Source organism: Lipotes vexillifer, unplaced genomic scaffold (assembly GCF_000442215.2).
Source record: "Lipotes vexillifer unplaced genomic scaffold, Lipotes_vexillifer_v1.1 scaffold903, whole genome shotgun sequence".
NCBI lineage: Eukaryota > Metazoa > Chordata > Mammalia > Artiodactyla > Lipotidae > Lipotes > Lipotes vexillifer.
In genome coordinates this window covers 2850437-2871674 of record NW_006791919.1, presented here as the reverse complement: position 1 = coordinate 2871674, position 21238 = coordinate 2850437, and the positions used below count along the sequence as shown (strand labels likewise).

The window sequence follows — 21238 nt, the reverse complement described above, 5'->3', positions numbered from 1 at the left end:
CAAATGCTGCTTCCTCACAGACCTTCCTAACCACTCTACATGAGTTAACCAACCCTTGCCCTATTCCAGGCATTCTCTGTCCTGATACTCTGATTTATTTTCTGCATAGAACTTACTGGTATGTGAAATATATGTTTTATTGTTCAAAATCTGTGTCCCCCACTTAGAATGTAATGTCCATGAGGACAAGTCACTGTATCTCCAACAGTGCCCAATATCACAAATACTGAATGAAGAAAACATAGAAAAACCAAACTCAAATTTTTAAAATTAATTGAATAATATTGGTTATCTGGAAGTTTACTATATTGTCCTTAATTTTTTCAGTTTGCCATGGACCAATGACAGGTTTATCAGTAACTGCCACCTATTTCTGCCCAGCTTTTTGAAGACCATTACCTTATTTTATCAACTCCATAGCAATTGTTTCCATGAGGGAGCTCCTGTACTGAGTCTCAATAGCTGGTGAGTGCTTGGGAAATAGGTATCTTGAGGGATGGACTCACAAGCTTCCGATCAAGGCGTACAAGAGGCGAGCGCGAGGGGCGGAGCCTGCCTGGCGAGCGCGGGGAATGCGCGGTGTGAGTGCCCAGGAGAAAGGCGCGCGCTCCAGTTCCGGGTCAGGCCCTTCGCCCTCCTCCCTCGCCCTCTGGCCTCCGGCAGGGCGAGTAGCAGCGGCGCCGGGGCGGCGGCGGCGAATCTGAATGCGGTGAGGGAGACCATGGAGAAATCTCTGCTTGAGATTTCAAGAATTTTGAATACTGGATTAGATATGGAAACTCTGTCTATATGTGTATGGCTCTGTGAACAAGGAATTAACCCAGAAGCTTTATCATCAGTTATTAAGGAATTTCTCAAGGCCGCTGCAGCATTAAAGGCTGCTGAAAATATGACGACCTGACTTTCTGAAGAAATCCTGATGAGATATGTCAAGCTCTGCAGGAGGACTGAAGATTGCATTGTAGTTAAGAATGTACAATGAAATCACTGCATGTAGCAATGTGGAAACATTGTCCTTTTTAAAAGAATGATAAAACCATAGCTTTATAAATCAGTGGAAAGTGGCTTACGGAGAAAACTCTCAGTTGTGTTTACACCACATCTTATTTTCTTTTAACAGTTCTAATGCTTTGGCACTGCTGTGTTCATATTCATGTGTTCCTTATTTATAGCTCTGATAGCTTTAATTTTCTAAGCAGTCTGTCTATCAGATGTGCACATCAGCTGTGCCTGGTTGAAGTATAGTGAAACCCATCCGTAGTAATGTTGTAGTTATGACTTGTTGACATTTCCATTATAAACTTTAATTTTGAATTGTTTATGCAAAATAACTGGATTTATGTTGTATTAGGCTGAAAGGTGACAATTTCAGCTACCGTTGTGGATTTTGACTTAGATTCAGTATGCATATCAGAATCTTGTTTTTTATGAGTATGGAAAAACATTTGTAAACTGCACTTTAACAAAGAATATTTAGTTTCTTTTAAACATAAAGTTTGACTGGCAGTTAATAGTGTGAAGCAGATCATATTTGTATTGATTGGAAAATGAAACTTAGAAACTTAGATTTTAGAAGTAATAACAGTGCTTAGCTTACCATTATCATTTGAATCATTTAAATTTAGTGAGAATATTAATTGAGAATGTTTTTCTTTCTAATTTTTATACTCTGTAAATAACGGCCTTAAAAATAATAATGCATAATGAAACAATTCCAACATGAAAAGTCTTTTTTACTTTTGTTACATAAAAATAATTTGAGTGCTAACTTAATATACCTTGAGTGGTTATCTAGTAAATCACTAAATAGATGGTGTCACTCAACGAAGAATGTTATTATTTTCTGAAGGAATAAAGATTTCCAGTAATTAAACAAAAACTAAATAATCAGGTGTTCTATATCAGGAATTCTATATGTGCCTTTCTAAGATCATTTTTATGTGTCATTATTTTTATCCTTTTTAACAAATTTGTTTAACAAGTTTTAACAAATCAGAGTGATGGTTCAAAATAAATTTTAGAAAACTTAGCATGGATTCTGTTCCTATAACAGAATCTCAGTGGAATATTTTCCCCAAGACTAATACAAATTTAATCTGATTTTTTAAGACTTTGTTAGCTTCCATTTAAATGATAGTATAGGGACTTCCCTGGAAATCCAGTCCAGTGTTTAAGACTCCACCTTCCAATGTAGGGGGTGCGGGTTTGATCCCTGGTCAGGGAACTAAGATCCCACGTGCCATGGGGTGCAGCCAAAAATTAAAAAAAAAAAAAAAAGATAGCACAGGCATATACTCTTTGGTAGCAATTTTTGTTCTTCAGACAAACCAAAGTGATTTTAATAAGGCTTAGTAATATTTAATGGCAACCTTCTGTTCTATTTAAAAAATCTAGTCTTTTGACCACTTTGACTTTTTAAATACATGACATCTTTACCAAATGCACTGAAGGTCTATTATAGGGAGAACTGGTTGGGAGACAATAAAAGTTTTGATTGTAAGTCATTCGTTTAATTAAAAAACATTGCAAATACTGCATGTTGTTATTTATATAAAATCAGAAAAGGGACATTCTTGTCAAGTTCCAAAATTTGTATATACTATTAGGTCATAACAGTTAATAGTTTTATTTATGACTTTGTGGATTATGTTATTTATGTGTGAAACAAAGCAGGAAAATATATTGAAAAGGAGTTATGTTTATAGAGGACTTTTTTAATGTTACATTTCTTAAATGTAAACATATATTTCTAATGCGTACTTAAGTAATGTTTAAGGAAACCAAAGTAATGCATTGTTGTGCATGTTGGCAGTGTCAAAAATAAAACCATTCTGGTGGTTAAAAAGAAAAAAGGACATACAGGAGGCAATGACCCAGGCATTAGGAAGAGACACCTCTTCCTCATTTAGGAGAAACTCCTAAAATCAGTCATTTCTATCTTTAGTGAACAACTGATATGCAAAGGAGGTAGGATGATATGGTGAAAAGAACACTAGTCCAGGAGCCAGGAGACCTGAATTCTAGACCTGATTCTGTAGCAACAAAAAGCAATTTAGAATGTCACGTATTTGCCCCAAGCCTCATTTTCCTCATCTATAAAAAGAGAGAGTTCAGCTAGATGACTTCCAAGATCCTCTCGAATATTAAAATATTTTTTGAAATCTATGAGTTCCACCAATCTATAAGATTCTATAAAAGAGTAGCTGCTGAGTTGAGTTACTGAGCAAAAGTCTGACCAACTAATTACAGCACCTGTAGAAAGGAAGAAAAATGACCAACAATGACAACAGTAACAGCAACAGCAAAGATGGTTCATCCTGTTCCTCAGAAATTAGTCACACTGTCTTTCCATTAATAGTCCTGTTATAGTTGCTGACACTTGTCTTTCAGCCTAGTCATATGTTACCATCTCAATAAACACCTCAGCCAAAGGACTAGTAGTTGCTTCAGTTATCCATATCATATTCTAAAAGCTCCTTATACTCCAGCTACCCAGTTTGGAATTCTGGCAGCACAGAGGAAAACTTTCTTTTATCTAGTCCACGAAATAATGTATTAAGACAGAAAACAGATTTACCAATTTGAGGGCCAACAAACTAGTTGGATGACATAGACATGGCTTTCTAGAAAGCTTTGGGAATCTTAATTTTCTAGTAATGATATGTGGCCTATATACATAACACTTCAAAGTGATTCCACATGCCATGTCATTTCTGTCTTTCATTTCATAAAATTATACTATTTAAGCTCATTTGCAGTCCATACTAACACATTGCATGATACTCTAATTAAAGCAATAGTAAAAGGTTAAAGTTACTTAAGAGGAAATTCATCTTTTTTTTTTTTGGCTGTGGTGGGTTTTCGTTGCTGTGCGCGGGCTTTCTCTAGTTGTGGTGAGCTGGGGCTACTCTTTGTTGCGGAGCATGGGCTCTAGGTGCGCAGGCTTCAGTAGTTGTGGCTTGTGGGCTCTAGAGCTCAGGCTCAGTAGTTGTGGTGCATGCGCTTAGTTGCTCCACGGCATGTGGGATCTTCCCGGGCCAGGGCTCGAAGCCATGTCCCTTTCATTGGCAGGCAGATTGTTAACCACCGTGCCACCAGGGAAACCCCGTTTTTTAGTTTTTATGGGCTGCCTAGTATCCATGTGAATTAAACAAATGCTCTCCTAAAGAAATTAGCCTTCAATTTGATTATGCTTAATTTGCTTGAGGTTAGACCAGTTATAAAGACAGCCTAGGGTAGGTTCCTCAAAGATAAAACTATCAAATTTGGCCTTCTACTTTAAGATAGCACTGTGGTTTGATATAAATAATGGACCTGAGAAAAACACACAGGAGCAACTGACACAAAAAGACTTACAAAATCTGGCAGACAATGCAAAAATAACGCTTCTTGGAAAAATAAACTTGCTTTTTAAAAAGCCCTTGAAATCAATTCTAAAATAAGAAACAAAAAGGCAAATATTTTATTTCACAATCTTCAAATATTTCATGACTGTGCCATTGGAGTTTCTGATTCATTCCAATGACCATCTTCCTCTGCCTTTGCCCTCATTTTGAAAGGCTTCAAAATGTGTACAGACCACCCAGGCACAGTTGACGCTGAAGTTGGGAAGACCACACTTCCCTGCAGGCCGCTTCAGTCTGCCATCCACATGCTAATGAATAACTAAAACAAAGTATATGAGGCCTGAGAGAAAAATGCAAGAAAAGTTACAAATATAACACTTTCCCATGTAATTCAGACAATAGAGAAAGAAAGAGAAGGGGACTGATGTGGCGAGAAGGCATAAATGTGAACTGACCAGGTCAGAAAGACCTGTGTTGGCAGTGAGAAGTGATATGAAGTGTGTGTGTGCTTTAATCACTATCAGGTGAGTAGATAACAGCCTCCATCTTCTTGTTCATTTTACCTGCGTGTTCACAGATTGGTAACTGAAAGTGCAAGACAGATGTTCTCTTCCAGAGGATCATTTTCAAATCACAGCTCATTCATCACATGGAATGATTCTAGAACACTCTAAAAGGTGTTCATCAAATTAAAATGCCTCAGCTCTCTCATAAGGGCATCAAGCACTGTTGCTATGGCAACAATGCTAATGCTGGAGGTGGGGGAATCCCACTGTGATGATGTGGTTAATTTAAGGCTGTAAATTCACTGTGATCATGTGCCCCAAAGTGTCTGGATGTTAAGATTATTTTGAAAGCTCTAGAACGTGCTATTGTAAAACTCTCAATTTCTGCCTTCTAGATTGAAGTCCTACAATTGTTTTTGGCCAAAAAGAACCACTTCCCAAGAGTCTTTTACTCACATAGCTGAAGAAATTTCCTTCATCTTTCTCTGGGGCCTGGATTCCAAGGCATGGAGATGCCAAGGGGCAAGGGTGAACAGGCCTCTGCTCTGTGAAGCATACCTGAGATCCAATCATTTAATCAACTTTGGGCTCATGCTTACACCAGTGACCTGACAGCTTGACTGTGTTTCTGAGAGAAGAGCTGAGGGAAGGGACAGTAGTGTTCCTTTCCAAGGCCACAGCAATGGTGTGAGCAGTGATTCCAAAGGACACATGAGGCTGCTGGAGCAGTGACCTTCACAAAGGCCACTGGTGGCAAGGCAGCTGTTAACAGACTGTGATACCAAAAGGCTGACGTGGGAGAACCTGAGTTCTTGCTCTCAGGCACATTTGATGTGGGGCTTTGAGACTCTCCCAGTGGTATCTGCAGAAAGAAACCAGGTGAAGGTTGGACTTGGGGCAGTCACACAGGCTCGAAGTTTGTTTCATAATAATTTGGATATAAAGGGGGAGCTGTGACCTTATTTTGGTCATAGGCTACAGAGACCAGGGACATACACTCCGACATCTATATAAGCTCCTTGAGGGCAGAGGTCTCTGTGGCTTAGTTTATTTACAAATATGGGTAAAAGTTGGGTTTGAGGATTAAATTCATGTATAATTTATACAAATATAGTTTTATATTTGTATCATATAAATTTGTTATATTTATATATTACTGTGTTTATTATATATCTATATAAAATTTATATTAGATAAGATACTTCTATATGAAATTAAATTACACAGATATAAAAATCATTAAGCATCTGGCCATAAGAGATCAAGAAATAAGTAATAGTGTACAAATTTATATATTTACTCCCCAGGAGAGAAGGAAAAAAGGGAGGGAGAGAGAGAGGAAAAAAAAAGAGAAAGAAAAGAGAGGGATGGGGCTTCCTGGTGGCGCAGTGGTTGAGAGTCCGCCTGCCAATGCAGGGGACACGGGTTTGCGCCCCAGTCCGGGAAAATCCCGCATGCCATGGAGCGGCTGGGCCTGTGAGCCATGGCCACTGAGCCTGCGCGTCCGGAACCTGTGCTCTGCAACGGGAGAGGCCACAACAGTGAGAGGCCTGCGTACAGCAAAAAAAAAAAAAAAAAAAAGAGAGGAATGGAGGGACGGAAGAAGAAAGAAAGAATGACTGCATGAACAAGCAAATATTCCCCTGATGTGTCTAGAGAACAAAGAGAATCCCTGAATATGCAGGGGAATGTTATTAGAGAAATAGTACAGAAAGTACCCGTGTAAATAAAACAACTCCATATGACACACATAAATCCACCCCCTATTTTAGCTGTTGACACTTAACACTTTAGTTCCTACATCCACAAATTAGTACGTGACTGACGGAGCCGTGCAACAGGAGCAGCCGCAGGTCACCCCAGATCACAAGGCCTTCCTGGGCCTCTCACTGGGGCATGCCTGTGTTTCCAGCCTTTGACACGGCCCCGAGGAGGCAGCTAGTGGGAGACAAGATGGTGGCTCAGGCTCACGTACATAGCAAGGCAAAAACAGACTACCTTCCTCTTGTCCACTGCCATTCCTCTGAGTGCTCTGTGGAAAGGTGGTGTCCTGATCCTACCTATAACAGCAGGGTTGAGCAAGGCTGATGGGACACAGGGTCTGCCCTGGCCCTGCTCCACCCCCATGATCTCCTGTCATACATTCAGTTAGAAATGCTGGCTTCCAGTCTCTCTCCTCACTACACTACCCTGCCCACCTCTTCTCAAAAACACCCAGATTATCTAAATTCTATTAAACTACAACCATATGTATTTCCCCTATGTCATAATATATAGAAAACCACAACATGTATAAGCCGGCACCGAACTGGTCTAATTCTCCAAAGTGTTGGTCAAAAATGGACGTGGGGACTTCCCTGGTGGTGCAGTGGTTAAGAATCCGCCTGCCAATGCAGGGGACTTGGGTTTGAGCCCTGGTATGGGAAGATCCCACATGCCGCAGAGCAACTAAGCCTGTGAGCCACAACTACTGAGACTGTGCTCTACAGCCTGTGAGCCACAACTACTGAGCCCACGTGCCTAGACCCCATGCTCCACAACAAGAGATGTCACTGCAATGAGAAGCCCATGCACCACAGTGAAGAGTAGCCCCCGCTCACCACAACTAGAAAAAGCCTGCACGTGGCAACAAAGACCCAACACAGACAAAAAAAAAAAAAAAAAAAAAAAAAAGAGGATGTGGATCAAGGGCTCCTAGTGGAAATTCCTCACTGTGTTTATACCGAGTGGGAGAATCATCTCCATGCTGTTGTCATTCTGGAAGAAACTTAGTAGTCACCTAAGTAGAGCCAAAATAGGAAAGGGAGAAAATTGGTATCAAAGAAAGACTGGGCTTATGAGGTCACTCCTGGCTGGGACAGTGCTGGCCACAGAGCACACACTCATCCAACATGGGGTGAGTTGCTCAGTTGATCCTGGCTGTGGTCTTGAGTCTACTATTTACTAATTGAATCAACCTAGACAAGAATCACAACTTCTCCAGTACTCAGATTCCTCACCTATAAAATAAGAAGATTAGGGCTTGCCTGGTGGCCCAGTGGTTGAGAGTCCGCCTGCCGATGCAGGGGACACGGGTTCGTGCCCCGGTCTGGGAAGATCCCACGTGCCGCGGAGCGGCTGGGCCCGTGAGCCATGGCCACTGAGCCTGCGCGTCCAGAGCCTGTGCTCCGCAACGGGAGAGGCCACAACAGTGAGAGGCCCGCGTACCGCCAAAACATTTTTTTAAAAAATAAGAAAATTAAACAAAACTGTTTTTATTTTTCAGAAATCGAATCTTTTCTTCAAAAAAAAAAAAATCTTATGTGTGAAATCCAGCCGGGTAAACTGATACAGGAGTACCTGCATATGTGTAGGGATGTTGGGGTGAAAGGGAGCAGAACCTCTTCCACCGATCCCCTCGTCCTTCTGCCATCACAGAGTTTGAGGATAATTGTGACCTCTCAGCTATTCCTCCAGGAAATCTCTAATATTTGATGTGTGCTTGTACCCTCTTTGGTGATGCAATTATTATATTGCAACAGAGACAACTACAGAGCAACACAGACTATGTTCTTCCTGCTGCTGCAGGGCTCTCCAGGGTAAGGAAACCCACAAAGGAAACCCAGTCATTGGGGTTCTGTAACTTTCCCATTCCCACCCCTCACCCTTTCACCCAGAGCACCTGTGCTTTACCTATTTTACCTATTTCAGAGCCCTGTAAAATTTCTTTTGAGAAAAAGATTCTGTTGCTTTAAAAGTTCAAAATCCTCTATTTTAAAGCAGTGGTTCTTAAGCACTTTTTCACCTTAAAGCACAAGAAAGATGGCATTGCCATGCACCTCACAGTCTCCTGGACATGCCCAGAGTGGTAGGCAGCATCTCCACCCCTCCACCCACTCAAGGACACAGAAAGGCTTGTGAGAGGGTGAGAGCGATGTTACTATAGGGTTTGTCTTGAACATATGTATTTGTTCCTCCTCCGTGGCTGACATGATTGCTGTCCCCACCACTGTAAGCAAGAAATATATAGGACACATTAATATTAACTTTACAATTCTTTCTAAATGATGGGGTTTAAAAGAGATGAGAATCACCAATACTTGAAGGAAGATGAGGGGACAATATGCAGGATTTAAAGAGATGATTTGATGTGTCTTTGTTTTTAAAGCCTGTTATGTTTAAAATGTGTGTGTGAGTGTGTGTGTGTATAAACACACATATAAAATACTAACTGATATTTTAGTCATTACCTATGACCAGTAATAACGGAGGTTTTTCAAATAAAATTGCTCATATAAACACAATCTGCATAATCAATAATCAAACTTATAAATGAATCAGAGTAAAATCACTCATTATTATATTTGGGGCAATGCAGCCTTTCCTTCGCCCCACAGTTCTCCGCAATACTTTATGCACTCTACACAGTACCGGGGTGGGATGTACCCCACCACCCCAAACCCAGAGAGTGTGCCTGTTGGCTTGGAGAAGCTACACAGCTTGGAGCTAGAGGGAAATATCTGTGTTTGAGGCACCTCCCTGACCCACCTGGAGTGTGAGGTGAGACCTGGTGCTCCACTAAATTCTCCTTTATAACTTAAACGTGAAAAGGCCCATCAGGTGTGTCAACAGGGTGACTTGGGTTATGATCCAGGTCTTTTATTCAAATTCTTTCTTATAACTTCAAACCTTACATAATATCATTTCTGGGTAAAGTATGATTATCCACACACCCACACAAAGACAACCTGATCTTTTTCTTTTCCTTTTTTTTTTTGATGGGGGGATAGCATGGAAATCTAATTTAAAATCAACTCATTACAAATGTATTAGAAATCAAATCAGTTATTTTTACATCAAATATGCTACTGAAATTTATATACTTACTATAGTAACATATATACCTCCCTTCTTTGCACCTTCCAAAATAATTTTTTTCAGAAGTAAAATATCTTCTACACTGGGAAAACAGTACAATTAATTTTATTGGTATGTGCCAAACTTTCCATGTAAAACTAGAGATTAAATTACAGTAGCTATACTTAAATTTTTGTAATTTTTAGTAATTTCATTATTAAGCTTACATAAAAGTACATGAATATAATTTCATTGTAATGTATGTGATTTTTAATACCAAAAAGGTGCTTTTAGAATAAAACAGAATCTGAATTTGCAGGAATCATGGAGATCATTTTGTATATTTTTTAAAACCACTTTATTGAGGTATGGTCAGCATGCAAAAAGTTGTACATATTTAATGTATACAATTCGATGAATTTGGAGTTAAGTGTATAGACCCAAGAAACCATTATTATAACCTATGCCATAAACATATCCAGCACTACCAAAAGTTTCCTACTACCCTATTTATTTCTTTATTATGATAAAAAAAAACACAACTACCTCCTGGCTCTCAACTCTACCCTTTCAGCAAAAATTTAAGTATTCAGTATGGTATTGTTAACTACAGGCACTGCGTTGTGCAGTAAATCTCTAGATGGATCTTTTATAACTGAAACTTTGTACCTTTTGACTAATACCTCCCTGTTTTCCCCTCCCCCCAGCCCCTGGCATCTACCATTCTACCCTCTGCTTCTAGGATTTTGACTATTTTAGATTCCTTATATAAGTGGAGATCATTTTATATTCCCCCACACATACCTGCATCTCCTACAATCCTTACCTCTATTCCTGCCAATCAAGCCCCAATTCAATGAAATTACAGTATAGAAATAATCAGTGACTAAAATCTGTCAACTAATTGGCATTAACAGAATTGGGACCCAGATTTGTGTCACTGATATTTAGTTTGGGGATGTTTCAGCTTTAAAGGTGTGAGAAGAACACTATAACAATCTTTGGGGGGTTTATTTATTTTTTGTTTTGCTTTATTACAACAGTCTTTATAGAGATCTATTTTGTTTGAGATTTTTGGGTAGAGTAGTGGGGGACTGAGGCCCAGGGACTTGGGGGAAAGAAAGCAGGGGAAAATGTATCAAATCTGAAGGGAAGCTGAGCCCAGCAGCTGGGACCCAGGGAGAGAGAGCCAACTGGAAGACCTCCTGATGGAACACGGGCAGGTAACCTAGGGGCAGGGATTTTTGACAGCTTTCAAGTCATTTAACTCTTCTTATTAACAACTGTAATCTAACATCTGCCCTTTTTTTAACTGAAGTATAGTTGATTTACAATATTATATTAGTTCCAGGTGTACAACATAGGGATTCAAAATTTTTATAGATTGTACTCCATTTATAGTTATAAAATATTGGCTATATTCTCTGTGCTCTACAGTATATCTTTGTAGCTTATTTATTTTATATACAGTAGTTTTTACCTCTTAATCCCTTACTCTATCTTGCCCCTCCCCCTTCCCTCACACCACTGGTAACCACCAGTTTGTTCTCTATATCTGTGAGTGTGTTTGTGTTTTGTTAAATTCACTAGGTTTTTTAAAATTTTGTAGATTCCACATATAAGTGATAACGTACTGTATTTGTCTTTCTCTGACTTATTTCACTCAGCATAATACCCTCCAAGTCCATCCATGTTGTTGCAAATGGCAAATTTTCATTCTTTTTCTATGTAGTATCTGCCTAACAGTTGCTTAGAACATGAAGGGAGTGGTTCTCTCCTATGAAGAAGAGGGAGAAGGCTCAACATGGAGTGTGGTGACCAGATGACCAGTGACAATCAAGAACTGAGAGAGTAGTTAAATAAAAAGTGAAAAATGACAACACAACAGGCAAGACTCCAGGGAACTCTCAAAAATACCCATAAGGGAAATGAGTTTCACGTGAGCAAGCAAATGGGTGTTCACATAATTTTTATTTGGATATCAATAGAAAGGACAATCGCAGAAGGCCAGAAAATATAAGGCACTCCAGTTACCCTTGGATTATCTAGAACATTCTACTCACAACTAGATTCCTTCTCAATGACTCTGGAGTTACATCATGACTAAGTATAACTTTCTAAAAGCCTGACAAGTGGCAACAACTTGCTAAAACCAGTCTACTTTCTTTACTTGAGGAAGAGAAGGTAACTATTTGTAATTGGAGTCCTTACATCTTTTGTACCTCTGTGTAACCTCAGGGAATGAAGGAAAGGAGCTCAGCGAGAGATGAGAACTAACATTTACTGAGCACCTACTAAGTCCCAAGTACTTTACAAACACTGTCCTCATTTAATCCAGAGCAACCTTCTGAAGGAATCCTTATAAATCCTATTTTATAGATCAAGAAATTAGGGTTCATGATTAACTCACCTACCCGAGATTACTGTGTTTCTCATGCTTGAGTAAAGAACAGACCGCTTTTATAAGAATCATCAAGAATATGCCAAGTCCCTGGTTTAAAACATATTGATCCAAGATATGTTTTTAAAGGATCTTTTGGTTATAAATTGTAACTAAAAAAGAAAAAACCTTTTACTCATGTAGAGGTAAACGATAATTTAAAATATCACCATTGAACTGAAAACACACGCTTCAAAATACAAGGACCTGAAAATAATGTCTTCAGACCCCTAGGTATCCACAGATTCTTGAGAAACATTACCCTTCTACCATACTCTCATCATTTCAGGTATCAATAAAAGGATTGGACAGTGCTCTATATCATAATAAGTAGAATGTTCGATCGTTAGAGCTAATTTTTAAGCTTACAGTTGGCCACTAGACATAAAAATCCACATTCCTTATTTCTAATTTGCATACACATTTCTACAATGTATACTTGCATCTTTGCAAAGTTTTGTCAAAATGAGTCAGCCTCAGAAGATCAAAGTCACCCTCATGCTGTATAAGGCCATTACTTTTGGACCTCGTTTCCCCCAGGGTGTATCCTGCTCCCGTGAGCTTGTTCAACAGCTTTGAACAGGCTGAGACTCTTGTTACCAAGCTGATCTGGCCTTTCTGCCCCTCCCTTCACAGGTCTGCCTTGTTCTAGGCTCAATGTGAACAAACCAGTTACAACTGGCTCTCTCTATATCCTACCCTTCAAGAGCAATTACATATACAAATTCCAGGGTTCAACACACATGATGCAAGCTAAGTCTAAGAACAAATGGGACCCTTCAAGCAGGAACTTCCTTTATCCCAGAAACTGCACCAACCACCTCAACAATGATGTGATTTGGCAGTCTTCCAGGGCTCCAATATGAGCCCTCTTTGTACTGCTAGAGACAGATATCACAGCTAAAAGCAAAAGATCTACAAGTACAGATGGAAAATACATTGTGTAAAAGAAGCACCAGATCAACGCCTCCTTCTTAGGAATTCAGACTTTATCATCTTCTTGAATCTCTCTTCTAGATATAATTTTTTTTTTAAAGATCTATGATACCCAGATATTAAATGCCATTAGACATCACAAAGGGAGAATTATTTCTAGCTGGGAACCCCGGACCCTTTTCCACTTGGGATTTCATTTGCTCTCGTTTTAGACAACATAACTAATTCCAGTGAATTCAAGGACCTGAGCTATTAGTGTATATTTGAATTACAGAGAAACTAGGTGAACTAACCTACAAAACTAACATTTTTAACGCGAACTTATGGCCAGTCAGGGACTAGGCTGGATGCTTTACCTACTTATCTCATTGAATCCTCAGGAGCTATGTGAGGTAGCTATTACTGTGCAATCCTAAAATCTCCATTTCACCTAGACAACCAAATACCGCAGGGCAGTGGGGCCTCTGGAATCTGTCTATGTGGCCTTTGGGAGGCACAATATAGGGGAATTTATGAAATTGTCTTGGAACTACACAGCAAGCACACTGTTTCTAGATTGGATATTTAGTTGCTGTAGTTGGGAGAGGTGGCTGACAGTGATGTGGAAGGACTCAGCGGCCCCCTCCCCAGTCCTCCAGACTGACCTGCTTCTAGTACTGCTGCCTTGTGAAGACAGTGGGAACCAGCACTGTAGGAGGAAGGATTCACCTTGCATCTTAGGTAACTGCAGGAGTGAATGCACATGCTAAAAATACATGTGATAACTTTAAAAAAAGGAGGTAGGGTAAAGTCTAAATTGCATTTTTCCTGAAGGAAAGAGCCGGTCATGAAACTATAGAGACATGAGGTTTTCATGGCAAAAGGGGAACTGTGGTTCACACCGCCCAACAGTATGTTTTCAGTTGCTTTCCCTGCATTACCGAAGGATTGACTTTCTGACTTAGGACGTCTTTTCCATCTAAAATGTCAAGACATACGGGTTCAATTCATGGTGTCAGCAGAAAACGAAATCCAAACTATTTTTTTTCTCTTACTATTAAGAGCTGAGCCAGCTGTTCTCATGTGCCCACTTGGGCAGGGAAACTGGAAGCAAGTGTGTGGGAGAGAAGGACTGGTGTCAAGGTTCACACAGGCCTGCAGAGGCCATCGTGCTTTCAAGTTGCATTGATTCCCACGTTAATACTGGAAACCTCCCTAAATGAGTTAAACTGAAAAAAAGAGTTTGGATTTCACATGATTCTTTGACCTCTATCTAGGGAAAAGAATAAACATTAAATCAGCTCTATATGACATTTCATTTCTTGTTGTAAACGCTGGCAGAGCAATTTACCAAAAAAAAAGCATAGCTAACAGGTTTCTTTCTTCCCTTCCCTCCTTCCCTCACTTCTTCCTTCCCTTCTTCCTTTCTTTCTTCTTAACAAACAGGGACCCAAACAATACATTTGTTTTCCAATACCCATGTATTGGTTATTAAGTTAGTGAAGAAAGATGAAACTGACAAAACGTTTTTTTCCCCTAAATACTGAACTCCAGTCAGTGACTGAGTTGTTTTCCGTTCAGGGCGTGCGTGTTTGTTTTTGACCAGTGTGAGTCTGCAGTCTTTAGGACTGATATCTGGCACACGTCACTGGAGGTGTTAGATAGTGAGAGTCCCGAACCTGTGGAAGCTGGGATCTCCTCTCTGCTCTCCACCAGCCAGCTCCACTTCCTGCAATTCTTTTCTAATGTGCTTCTTTGTTGTTTTGTAAGTGTTGACCAAAACTGTCAAGATTGTTTGCTATCTCAAATCCCAAAATATCCATGACCTTAAACAGAACATACATGCTTTCTAAAAGGGGAATGGTAGCATTGATGGCAAACTTTTTTATAGTCTTTTCCTCCCAGGGAATCAGAGCTACCTTGAAAGAACAACTCAACAAAAAATGTTATGTTTTACTGGGGAGTCAGATAATTATAATTTGAATAAGACCCAGTTAAATCAACCAACTGACAGATATCAAGTTCACAACTTCTAGGCTGAATTAGAAATTAGATTTCTACCTTCCCTTCCCCTCTCCCCCAATAATAAAATGAGCCAAGATATGAGCCAATTATAAAATGAGAAACTTACAAATGTTTATCACCTCAAGCAAAATCTCAAGGATAGTTTAAACTTTTACCAGAAAAGGCAGACAAATCTGATGTGAGAAAGATGAGGCTGCTGCCCACTTAGAAATAAAATAAGGTATCAAGCCAGGAGCTGGCCCTAGAAAAGATTTTGAAATGTGCATATTTTGTGTGCTTATTTCCCCAGTGTTTCCGGTCTGCACTTTCCAGCCTCTTAATAGCAGCCCTTCCCCCTTGCCCAGCTGCTGTGTGGTATGCACCAGTTTCCTGCACACCACTCAGCCCTCTCCAGAGCTACACTCAAGTAGGGACCATGCAAGAAGGTTTCAGCCAGTGTTTCACCACTGGGTCAGTCTGAGTAAAGTTGTTAATCTCATGAAGTGTGTTTTGAAGATAAGAGTCATATCTAATTTAATTACGGAATAAAAGACTTTCCTTTGTTAAAAAAACTTCAGGCCTTATTGTCCAGGTTTGGGATTGTGGTGGAGGTGCGGGCAGACAACTCCCTATACTTCTCTCCAGACTGACTTCTGCGCTTAGGTGGATCCAGACCCAGCAACGGCAATGAGTCTACATAAACATGTCTCATACCATGTGCATTTGAGAGACTTGTGTGTGTTTTGTGACACTGGTACTCTGCAAGCTCCATTTCCCTGGCAGAGTAAAAACACCTTTTGTAAACTGTCTTTTCTTGAAAACAGTAATAGTAAAGCATTCCACCAAAATGCTTTCATACTCATCAGCCTCACAACAGCCTATAAGGTGGACAGAGTGGGCCTTGTTTCCCCATTCTACAGATTGGGAAATCAATGTCCAGAGAAACTGAGGACCATGGTAAGTGTCAAAGAACCCTAGTATTCTCAGAATTCTTTCCTCTGAACCAGTGGGTCCCAAACATAACATTGGAATCAGATTCCTGGATCCCACCTATAAGAGGTCTGGAATAGGCCCGGGAATCTGCATGATTGCAAAGGGTTCCCCAGTGATTCTGGTGTGCAGACAGGTTAACCTAATGAGGCAATAATAAGCAGGCAAGTAAGTAGAGGAAATGGTGACACAGCATGGCATCTCCTGCAATCATCTCCACAGTCAGCTCTGTGTTCAACTGGATGGGGTCTTCAACAGAGCAGAGCTCGAGAGGGTAGGATAGAGATATAAAGAAAGCAGAGAATCCAGATTTGAGAAAAGAGCAGAAAACGGAAGATTAACTCCAAATTCATAGTCTAGAGTCCTATATATAGAAAACATTGATTCAGATTTTCCCCCAGCACACAAAAGGAAGGAGTCCAGACTTGCTGCTGACTATGTTGATCCTTCGCACAGAGCTAGTGTAGAAAACCTATGCGAAAAGTGCTTCCAGAAACCCAGAGAGTCACCTTGGAGGACTGAAATCCCTCCTTCAATTCACTGCAGAGCCACTTAGTATCTGGAAAGCACAGAATGTTCTACTTCACACCAACGTTTTAATAAACATATAACTTTAAATCATCTGTTGGATTGTGTTAGATGTGAAATGTAAAGATTATCCTCAGAATAAAAGGCACTCAACAGCAGGAAATCACCTGCAGGGTGGCTTTTTCCATCAATTAGCAGGGTGTCTAAGGAGAAATTTGATGAAGAACAAGGAACTTGGAGCCAAACAGCCTGGGTTCAAATCCCAGCACCACGACTTAATAGTGTGTAAACTAGATCGAGTTACTTGACCCCCTTCAGTTTCTTCATGTCATAGGGTTACTGTGAGGATTAAATAGGCTAATATAGAACAAAGACAGGGACTTAGTAAATGTTATTTATTAGCTAGTACAATTATTGTGCTTAGTTTTAACAGGCAATGAATAAACAATAGAGTGTTTGTTATGTCAATTTTAATGAGACATATATAATCACCAAATCTATCAGTGTTCTCCGGGTACAAACACTATAAATCTACTCTGGCTAATAAAAGGAAGTTTTTTGGGACTTGGAACAAATTGGAAGTCACAGGATAGCTCACAAAATAGAAGGCAAGTTGAAGAACCAGGTCTCAGGAAGGACAGACCCACACTGTTATGGAGATTTAGGTGCCGGGAACCAGTTGACAGTCTCTTCAGAGCCCTGACCTTGGGATGAATGAATCACAAGTCATTATTTCAGATGGTGTGTTACTCATTTAAGATTCAGATTCCAGAGCAACTATTGGCCCAGTTGGGATCATGTGCCATCCCCTGCCTAGGAAACCATGGGACATTCTAATTAAGACTCCCATTAAGACTCCAAGGGAAAGTAAGTAAAATCAGAGTACTGTTACCAGGTGGAGAGATGCATGCTGGGCAGGCAAAGAGGACGGATATCCATCATTTCACCATATGGTTATATTCAAAAGTCTTTTATACAATGGTTAGTTGGCATCTGCCTACATTTTGCAACAGATACCAAGATATGTGTGATGAAGTCCTCTGGCTAGCCCCCAAAGGAAGCCAGTTTAACTTACAATGTGCCAGAAACATTAATATTCTTTAGTCAAAGCTCCCCAAGAATTCTTAAGCCTGAGCTTAAAATCTAAGCCCTTCCCTTTCAAACCTATGTAAGTATGGAGGAAAACAGGCTTAGGAGCACATGGACCATCTGAAGGTCTTGGGGGCTAGCCATATTAATTCCATATTGATGTAGCAAGGAAATAATACCCCCAAAAAAGGGGTGGGCAGGGCCTGGATTCTGTGCCTCATTGGAAATAGCAATAGATGCTTCCAAAGGGATATAAAGTTTTCAAAAAGTTGAAACTTGACTCATACAAATAAAAAATTAATATGTTTCAAAGGTTTTACTCAATGCATTAATTAATGAGAGAACCAGGAAAATGGTAAAACTGGTACACAGAGCATTCTAAGGATTAGAATATGATTTCTATGTTAAATATTAAACTGGTGAATATTTTACTGAAAAATGACATTATAATCACCATAATCACTGGATTGCCTTTTACACCAGACAAAAATCATTTGCATCTCTACTGGAAACAAATCTATAAATTATCATGTAACTTCCTAAAGTCTGAGCCTTTAATCAATAGAATAGTGAGCCTCAAATACAGGTGCATGCCTCCAAGATAACTGAAGAATCCTTGATGTGGACAAGGGCTGGAGGAGGAGACATGCTGCACTCTCTTGGCTTTGTTTCCAATCCCTGGATAATTTTTTTTTAAACAAGGGGATGTCAGCAGGGAATGCAAGAATTCAGTGGCAAGGAAAGTGCTCTGACTACGAGGTCAGAGCACAGGTAGAAGAGGTCTCTGCCCAGCGTCAGGGAATAAGAGGGGAGGCCTTGCTTTATACAAGGAGTTCCCATGTCAGGTGTTCTTGAAGAAAAAAACCATAATTAACACTTACAGTGGTGACAAGTCATGGTGGGTACTGCATGAATAAAGAAGACCACCAAAAGGTTTGTGTGGATTACATACTAGAATAATTGTATTATTAAAATGTTTTGCTTGATTAAATACCCTTGTTGTCTGTGTGATGCTACACAAATTTTTACTGTCTACTAATTAATTATTTAGGCTTCTGTTCCTTTCTGGATGTAGAAAGCATTTTTCTTTCTCAGCTCTTTAGTTTTTGAAATTCCCAAAAATCAATCTTTTGTCTTTTAAGTCCTATAACTGAAGGACAAAGCAGCAGAATTCCAACAATATCTGTTTTAAAACTACCATTATAAGTTTATTATCCTAGAACTGAAATGTCTTCATTTTTAGGAAGTCATATTTCTCAGGACATCAAAATGGAATGGATTTTTATTTTCTAGAATTGCTTTCTTCTGCTACTATCTGACACAGGGAATGGATTAGATGACCTCTAGTATCCCTTTATATTATTGCAGTCCCAGGATTCTATAGTTACTAGATTTCCCAATAGTCATATAACACATTTCAGTGCCAGATCACTAAAACTATACATTGTGGCAGATTCTAACAATTCATCTTTTAAATTTCCTGACATCAACACATTTAAAATATAAAATATGTGCTAAGAACATTTACCATACTTTGCCAACTAAATTACAGGTACCTTAAGAGCTGGGATCCTGTCATCTTGTGCAAATATAAGACTAACATGGTGCTTAGCATATCATAGATGCTCAATAATTATTTTTAAGTGAATCAATGAATATTGTTAAGTTAAATATCCAGAGGTAGAGATTCTGATTAGAAAAAGTAAAATTATTGTGTTGGTCTCCAACACAATAATTGAAAATCAAAAATTGAAAATCACTCTGTGAGAGTATCGACAAACTGCACATTTAAAAAATTATATTTTCCCATTTAAGAATAGTTTATATTTTAGAATATGTAAAAGAAAAGACAGAAAATAGAATCCTTTGCTATTAATTGCTACATCACAGGTAAAGCAACGACTCAAATATTATCTATCTATCTATATATATGTAACTGAATCACTTTGCTGTACATCTGAAACTAAACTAAAAATTTTTAAAAGAAAAAAATAAAATAGATAAACAGCAAGGTCCTACTGTATAGCATGGGGAACTATATTCACTATCTTGTAATAACCTATAATGGAAAAGAACATGAAAAAACTAACACAATATTGTGTTAGTTTCTGCTATACACCAGAAACTAACACAATATTGTAAACTAACTATACTTCAATAAATAAATTAACTTTAAAAATATTGATAAGGGGCTTCCCTGGTGGCGCAGTGGTTGAGAGTCCGCCTGCCGATGCAGGGGACACGGGCTCGTGCCCCAGTCCGGGAGGATCCCACGTGCCGCGGAGCGGCTGGGCCCGTGAGCCATGGCCGCTGAGCCTGCGCATCCGGAGCCTGTGCTCCTCAACGGGAGAGGCCACAACAGTGAGAGGCCCGCGTACCGCAAAAAAAAAAAAATTGGTAAGATCAGAAGTCTATATAGTAATCTTTTCCAAGATGTTTCTTCAGCATCTTTTGGAGCATCTAAATTATTTTTTGCTGTGTTCGTATCTCATTTCCTTCTGATCATTATCTGCAACTACCACAAAATGATGAAGTTTTTGTGTTTCTGTTTTGTTGTTTTTTTGCCAAAAAGCAGTAAATAATTAATTTCCAACCTTCTGGGTCACAGTTTTTGGGGAAAACATTATTCTCTTCTTCTAAAGCTATCTAAGTTCTGTTTCAATGCGTTTTCAAATGTGTGTCTTTTGGAGAGCCCTTTCAAAATGAAAAGCAGATGGTGAAGAAAGTTCTTTGTCTGAGACCAAACTATAAAACTGCTGGAAATCTAACTGCGGTTAGGTAAAATAATAACATTTCATGTTAAAAGCTGACTTTCAGGAAAATGATTCCATTTTGTTTGGAAAACACTATCAGAATTCATACTGATGGGCTCAGGCAGTATAATTATAACTATCTCTTTTCTTGCTTTTGCAAGGGGTCATAGAGCATGAAATTGGAAAAAAAAATACATTTTTGGATCTACAGAAAAGTTACTAATCCATTCATCCAAAAAATGCTATTTCCATCTTCTCAGACACTGTTCCAGGTGCTGGTGATAATTAGTGAACTAGATACACATAAGTTCCCAGCCCTGAAGACTTTATAGTCTCATAGCTGAGAAAGATAATAAACAAGTAAACAAATAAATCAAAAATATAATTACAGATTTTGGTAAGTAATATGAAGGAAATAAACGGGTTCATGATAAGTAGTACTAGGGAGAGGGAACCACTTTAGATAGGTTCATCAGGAAAATCCTCTCTGGACAGCTATATTGATCAGAACTCTGTGTGTTCTAAATAACAACTCCGAAAACAAACAAACAAACAAACCAAAAAACAAAACAACACAATAAACTGGCTTAAACAATAAAAAGAATGTAATGACTTGTCTGGGTAAAGGTCTAATTTCCTGCAGAGTTTGGTCTAGCAGCTCAAAGTCCTTCCAGAGGATTTTCAGCCTGCCACCCATCTGTGCTTTCCTCACTGATGAAGTCATCCAGAGGTTCCACACAGTCGCTGCTCTACACTCCTTACCCCAGCACCCTCCTCCCTAACGAATACACAAATATGCCCCCATTCATGAGCATAACTACCGGTCAAGAA

At 39.3% G+C, this 21238-nt stretch overlaps 1 pseudogene; it reads left to right on the top strand.

The window, feature by feature from the left end:
• Positions 1-496: 496 nt before the first annotated feature.
• On the top strand, positions 497-901 carry LOC103076480 (mitotic-spindle organizing protein 1 pseudogene; annotated as a pseudogene).
• The last annotated feature ends 20337 nt before the right edge of the window (positions 902-21238 follow it).